The sequence below is a fragment of the Meles meles genome, chromosome 13, assembly GCF_922984935.1.
Source record: "Meles meles chromosome 13, mMelMel3.1 paternal haplotype, whole genome shotgun sequence".
NCBI lineage: Eukaryota > Metazoa > Chordata > Mammalia > Carnivora > Mustelidae > Meles > Meles meles.
Window position 1 is genome coordinate 24,326,673 of NC_060078.1, and position 7,785 is coordinate 24,334,457.

Consider the following 7,785-nt stretch of genomic DNA (forward strand, 5'->3'; position numbering starts at 1 on the left):
GTCTGTTCATATCTTCTGCCCATTTTTTGATATGATTATCTGTTTTGTGTGTGTTAAGTTTGAGGAGTTCTTTATAGATCCTGGATATCAACCTTTTGTCTGTACTGTCATTTGCAAATATCTTCTCCCATTCCGTGGGTTGCCTTTTTATTTTGTTGACTATTTCCTTTGCTGTGCAGAAGCTTTTGATCTTGATGAAGTCCCAAAAGTTCATTTTTGCTTTTGTTTCCTTTGCCTTTGGAGACATATCTTGAAAGAAGTTGCTGTGGCTGATATCGAAGAGGTTACTGCCTATGTTCTCCTCTAGGATTCTGATGGATTCCTGTCTCACATTGAGGTCTTTTATCCATTTCGAGTTTATCTTTGTGTATGGTGTAAGAGAATGGTTTCCTTCTTCTACATATCGCTGTCCAGTTTTCCCAGCACCATTTATTGAAGAGACTGTCTTTTTTCCATTGTATATTTTTTCCTATTTTGTCAAAGATTATTTGACCATAGAGTTGAGGGCCCATATCTGGGTTCTCCACTGTGTTCCACTGGTCAATGTGTCTGTTTTTATGCCAGTACCATGCTGTCTTGGTGATCACAGCTTTGTAGTAAAGCTTGAAATCGGGTACGTGATGCTGCCAGTTTTGTTTTTGTTTTTCAACATTTCCTTAGCAATTCGGGGTCTCTTCTGATTCCATACAAATTTTAGGATTATTTGCTCCAGCTCTTTGAAAAATACCGGTGGAATTTTGATCGGAATGGCATTAAAAGTATAGATTGCTCTAGGCAGTATAGACATTTTAACAATGTTTATTCTTCCAATCCAAGAGCATGGAACGGTCTTCCATCTTTTTGTGTTTTCTTCAATTTCTTTCATGAGTGTTCTGTAGTTCCTCGAGTACAGATCCTTTACCTCTTTGGTTAGGTTTATTCCCAGGTATCTTATGGTTCTTGGTGCTATAGTAAATGGAATCGATTCTCTAATTTCCCTTTCTGTATTTTCATTGTTAGTGTATAAGAAAGCCACTGATTTCTGTACATTGACTTTGTATCCTGCCACGTTACTGAATTGCTGTATGAATTCTAGTAGTTTGGGGGTGGAGTCTTTGGGGTTTCCATATAAAGAATCATGTCATCTGTGAAGAGAGAGAGTTTGACTTCTTCTTTGCCAATTTGGATACCTTTTATTTCTCTTTGTTGTCTGATTGCTGTTGCTAGGGCTTCTAATATTATGTTGAACAAGAGTGGTGAGAGTGGGCATCCTTGTCGTGTTCCTGATCTCAATGGGAAGGCTGCAAGCTTTTTCCCATTGAGGATGATATTTGCTGTGGGTCTTTCATAGATAGATTTTATGAAGTTTAGGAATGTTCCCTCTATCCCTATACTTTGAAGTGTTTTGATCAGGAACGGATGCTGGATTTTGTCAAATGCTTTTTCTGCATCAATTAAGAAAGGAGAAACTTTAAATGAACATCTTGATAGATACAGAGAAATAATTTGACAAAACTTCTCTCTCCCTCATTTATTATATATTAAAAAAATACTCTTCACAAACTGAGAATAAAAGGTAAACTTTCTAAAACAAATAAAGAATATTAAAAAAAAATCAACAGCAAACATCATACCCAATGGTGAGATACTGAAAACTTCCCTTCTGATCAGGAGTGAGTCAAGGATGCCAGCTGTTACTACTTACATCCAATATTTTGCTGGAGGTCCTAATCATTGCAATATTTTTTAAAAGATATTCAGATTTGGAAGAAAAAAAAAGAAAAAGAAAAAGAACTGTCAGTATTTCTAGACTGCATGATTATATCCTACAAAAATTCAAAAGAACCCATAAACTATTTGAAATAATAATTGAAATCTACAATGTTGTTGGATACAAGATCATTATTTAAAAATCATTTGTATTTCTATATATTGTTACAAATACAATACTGTATTTTAAAATGTACTATTTATGTTAGTATAAAACATGAGCTATATAGTAATAATTTCAACAAAAGATCTGCAATGCCCAATAAACATTCTTGAGAGAGACTAAATATCTAAATAAATTTAGGAATACACTTTCAATATTTAGAAGACTCTATATGTCAGTTCCCAAACTAATCTCTGAATTAACACTATCCCAATCAAAATCCCAGCAGGTTTTTGTTTTTGTTTTAGAGAAGTTGACAAGATGATTCTAAAATTTATATGGAAATGCAAAGGCCCAAGGAGAGCTAAGGCAATTGAAGAGAAAGAACAAAGCCGAAAGATTCATTGTACCTGAGAACAAAACACATCATAAAGCTACAGTAGTGAACTCAGTTATATAAACTAATCAGTTAACTAGATTAGAGAGCCCACACATAAATGGTCACCTGATTCATAACAAAGTCAATAATGCAATGGGTAAAGAATAATATTTTCAACAAATGTCTCTGGATGAACTGGACATGTGAAAAAACATATATATGGACCCCTTTCTCTCCTCTTACTCAAATAATAGTTTCAGTTGGATTGTAGATTTAAATGTGAAAATTAAACAAAAAAGTTTAGAGGACAACAGAGGAACATATGTTCATGACCTTGAAGGAGGTAGAGATTTCTTAAATGAGACATAAAATGTGCTAACCATAAAGGAAGATCTCCTCATATGTATTTATAACAAGGGACTCATCTATTACTCCTCATATGTATTTATAACAAGGGACTGTACCTCGAGTACACATTAACTTCCACTGATCAATAAGAATAAGGCAGACAACCCAAGAGAAAAATGAAGAAAAGATTTGAACAGACATTTCGCAAGACAATATCAAATATCCAAAAAAAAATGTCTGAATGAGTGCTTCAACCTTGTTAGCCAGCAGGGGCTTGTGGATTAAACCACAATGAGATTGTCAGCACACATCTCCCAGAATGGCTCAATTAACATCAGAAAATTCCAAGAGTTGGAGAGGATGTGTAGTGTTTAGGACCCTTCCACATGAAGGGTAGGTTTGTTTATAAATTGGAATAACATCTTTGAATACTTTTAGGCAGTATCTACCCAAACCAAAAAGGTTACATGCAATAGGATTTCATTTACGTGAAGCACACAGAAGCAGGCCTGATCCATGCTGCTTGCCGTCAGGGTGATGGTTACCCCAGGGGAGGAAAGGGTGGGTCTTTGATAGGAATACAAAGGAGTGTTCTGGGAAGCAGAATCTCCGTTTCTTGATCTGGATTCTGGTCACATGAATGTATCTAGTTGTGAAAATTCATTATGATTCACACTTACGATATGAAAAATTATTATCTGTGTGTTTATCTCCAATAAAAAGTTTAATCTAACAACTGATTTTTTAGAGAGGAATTAGACTAGATGGTAGAGACTGAAAAACACTACTTATTTTCACCTTATAATAGTCATGCTCCAAAGAAGCTGTCTTTTTAAATTACCTTCTGATCTTAGCCATGAGCCTAGTACAATACATCTCTTAGCATAACCTAGAAAATCAGTCCTATGCTGCTGGGGGCCGAGCGGGGGAGTAGGGAGGGGGGCAATCTTTATTCCTAATAAGAATTATTTCTATAGCCTGTATTTTATTTTCAAGTTCAGTTCTCTCTTGCCTATAGTTACAAGTGCTTTATTTTCCCTCTCTGCTTCTAAAAACAAAATTTCACCTAAAATAGAGGAACAAAATTGCCCATGTATTCTGGGTCCTAGAAAACAGGCCCTATTTTGACAGAACATCAGTTTCATAATTCATTCTTCACATAATTGCATAATTCAGACTCATTATCTAACAATCCCCCTATTTTAACTGTATCTTTTTCTGTGTATTTTATTCCATAGCAACATGCTTTCTAGCTCTCCCACAACCATTTCGCTTAGGGGAGATGTCTCAAAGGTTTCTCTTCACATAATAAACTACCAAGAAAGAAAGAAGACTTGAAGATTTTTGAATAATAGGCACTGAGAACCTTCTAGCATACCAGTCATTTACTGCACATTCGACAATAGTCTTTGAGAGCCCTACAGGTGTCAGGTGATGGTCGAGGCACAAGGGATACAACGGAATCATGGTCAGCCCGTTGGTTCTGAATTTAGATGGTTCCAAATTCAAATCCTAGCTAGATAATTTGGTACTCCTATGAAAATGATGTTTACCTTACAGCTCTGTGTCTCAGTTTACTCATTTTTAACATAGGGTACCCGTAATGCCTTTCCCCAAGCCTTGCTAGGAAGGTAAAATAGCATATTCTGTGGAGTCACCTAGAATCATCCTCAGCACGTGGTCAACACTTGATAGACACTAGCTGTTATTACCAGAAGAGATGACAACTAAAGATATTTGCCGACTTACCCGTTGACAAATTTTGCCACCATCATCGCTGCCTGCTGTGTCTCCTTCCCTAGCCCCCCAATCTGGCAATGACAAACACATTACACTAGTAACTAGGGAAGTCCTTCATTCATACCAGCTCCTGCCCTTTACAAACGAGGACACTAAATCCCAGAGATGTTGCCCCACCTGAAGAGAACCTCACACAGCTCATTAGGGGGTGAAGTTGGCATTAGACCTCGGGTCTCCACATTCCCAGTCTAGGAATGGGGCTGGAAAACCCTGCCAGTTGGAAGCCTGGCCCATTCTCCGATATGGCTCCAGTCTGACCCGAGCCAAGGGAGCAAATAAGTAATAATCATCCTGGGTGGTAGGGGTGCAGGGCATCTTGCTGTAAATTGTCTATTTTTAGCCTCTCTATATGGCCTCCTCTCTGCAGACTCACTCAGGCTAACAGACTGCTGTGGGATTTAAGGCACTCTCCATGGTGTTGCTTGGTGGTTGCCATGCCAACGAAATTTGACAGAAATAGAGTTTTCTAGTAGATTATTCTGGTAGAGGGTTTAAAGCCAGATTAGAGTTCCGACTCTGAAGCTGAAACGAAGCAAGCAATTAGTAATAGAACATAGTAGGCACGCCATTATTACTTGTTGGATAAACAGAATACATAAATGCAATTAGGTGTGTTAGGGAGATGAAGATGTAACAGCAGAGAACTTATCTGCTGCATAAAGTCAATACTTAACGTCAGTCTGGAGCAAGTTTACTCATATCCTCCCTGGATTTTCATAATTACCTAACATTCTGTGTGACATGATTTGTCTGACTGAGGAGGACTGCCTCTGATCTTCAGGCCACTTCCTAGCTCTGTCACTCAGGGGCCCAACAGCACACAGATGCTAATCTGGGGTCCTCCTTTGATCTGGGGAGCTTATTCACATTTGAGGGGGTCTGCGTTTGGTCCTTCTAAAGTCACTTTTTGGCAAATGTAACCACTGTATTTTGTAAAGTGCATTTGCCATTTAGAAAGCCTCTGTGGGTCAAGAAACCTGTGTTTGAAAGGCTGTCCTTCTAGTCGCCATAGAAGATGCTATTAGACAAGGAGAGAGGCAAGGCAGCCCATAAATCTCTATTCGGTTCTCAGGGCTTTCAGCAGGATGGTCTGACCACCCTGCCCATAGTCTCTTTCCCTTTTCAATGAAATCTATTTTCCCTAGTAATCATTTCGCCTTCCTTCCCTCCTTCGTCCTTGCCTATTCTTCCATCCTGCCCAGAGTGTTTTCCGCTCCCCTTCTCTCCCTCTTTGACAGTGGCAGTGGAAACAGCACAGGCTTTGGAGTCTAGACAATCCATTCCCTTACTATTTCTGATGCTTGTAAGTGGTGTGACCTTCAGCAACTTTCATGACATCTCAAGCAGCATTTCCCCTCGTGCGACCAATGTCTGCCTTGAATGGATTTTAACAATGAATTGTTTCTCAGACTTTGGTGGATGTGAAAGTTACCTGGAGATAGGGGAAATGCAGATTCTTGAGAATCACACCACATAGATTTCAAGTAATTATTCCAGGTAAAAATTCCAGACATCTGCATCTTAACAAGCTTCCCAGTCTTCAGGAACCCTACTCTGAGAAACATTAGATATCCTCATAAACACTTAGCAGGAAACAAGTTGTTAAATATCCAAAGGTGGAAGCTATGATCATTATTCAGTCAGTAGACATTTATTGAACATCTACTATGTACCTGGCACGATTCTAAGCCCTGTAGATATGTCCTACTTAATTTCTCTTACTACAAATTTAATTTGTCCTATTTATATATATGCCTTGTCCATCCCACTAGTTGTAAGATCCTGAAGGGCAGGATAAAATAGTACATAATGTAGTATAAAAGAACATACATATTAGAAGACATGGATTCTAATCCTGATTCTATTACTTACTAGCTATATGACTTCTGGCTAGTCATTTTCTCTCTCAGAATTTTATTTTATTTGTCAGAAATTGGAAAGGATGTGAGAATAGTGGTTAAAATTTGGAGTTTGGAGTCCTGGCTCTAATCCTTTCCAGGTGTGTCATTTTGGGAAAGTTACTTAACTTTTTTGAGCCTCAGCTTCCCCTTAAGTAGAAAGGGAATTCATTTCAACATTTATTCCTTCAAAAAATATTTACTGAGCACTTTGTGCTCAGTACCATAACAGGTACTGCGAATATGCTGGGAAGTAGGACAGAGTCCCTGACTCATGTAGCTTATGATTTAATAATGGACATAAATATTAAATAGGTAACTCTACAAATTTTTCCATTGTGATAAACTCTGCTGTGATAAATTTTACTAGCAAGAGCTAACTGGCTGGACAGGATCAGGGCAGACCTCCTGGGAATGGGACCACGGAAGCTCAGCCCTGACAGATAAGTAGGTATTATCCAGAAAAGAAGGACCTGAGATGGAAAAACTGAACACTTGGCAGAGGAAAGGAATACCTGTGTGGCTGAAACCAAGTGCACAGGGTCCCCTCTCCTTCACAGGTGTTGGCAAGATTAAATGAGATAATAAAATGCTTAGCACAGTGCCCAGCGTAAACACAATGATCATGGAGATAGCACACCTTTTGGTTTGTTGTAGACAGTAAATGAAGAAATACTGTGTAAATGAGAGGTTCTCAAAACTAGTGTTCATTAGAATTACCTGCAGAACTTGTTAAACCACAGAATGCCTGCTCCCACTTCAGAGTTTCGGATGTTTGGTGTGAGGCACGTAATCTGCATTTCTAACTAGTTACTAACTAATGCTCAAGCTGCTGGTTGGAAGTGGGAGGATACCCTTTTGAGAGCAAGTGGTGTAACTGTAAGGTCCTGAATGTCTATCAAGGTTGAGTTTCCCACAGTGCTCAACTCTAGTCCCTACACAGTACAACCTCCCCATAATTATTTGATACTATCCTTGATACTTTTAGGGTGAAAAAAGGACATTGAAAATCCCTATCCTTTTATTTTTACAGGGGAGGAACTCAAGGACGAGAGGCAGAGAGCTAAGAATTGGGAGGGGCCTGAAACCCAGAGCTTTTTTTCTCAAGGGCTACATTTGGTCTATTTTGTTCTAAGGCAGGCAGCCTCTGAGAGAGGCTTACCCTGTATGTTCCTCCCATTCGCTAGATGACCAAGATGAGATTGCCCTCCATTACATGTACATTTCACACTTAAAAATATTTTTAAGTGAATTGGTTTTTGAGATAAACATTTTTGAGAGGGTCATCAGATGAATTCAATGAAATATAATCTTTTCAAAGAGAACGCACCCCAGCACAACAGCCTATACCACCCTTTATGTGGAAGTGAGTGCATATTTAGTTCCCCCTTCTCTTCTTCTTCTTCTTCTTCTTTTTTTTAAATAGATGTGTAGACTCCTCTCTTGTACCTGAAATAACCAGAGCTGATTTTGTCAGTGTTGTTCTGGGTCAGAGAGAGTGTTTTACC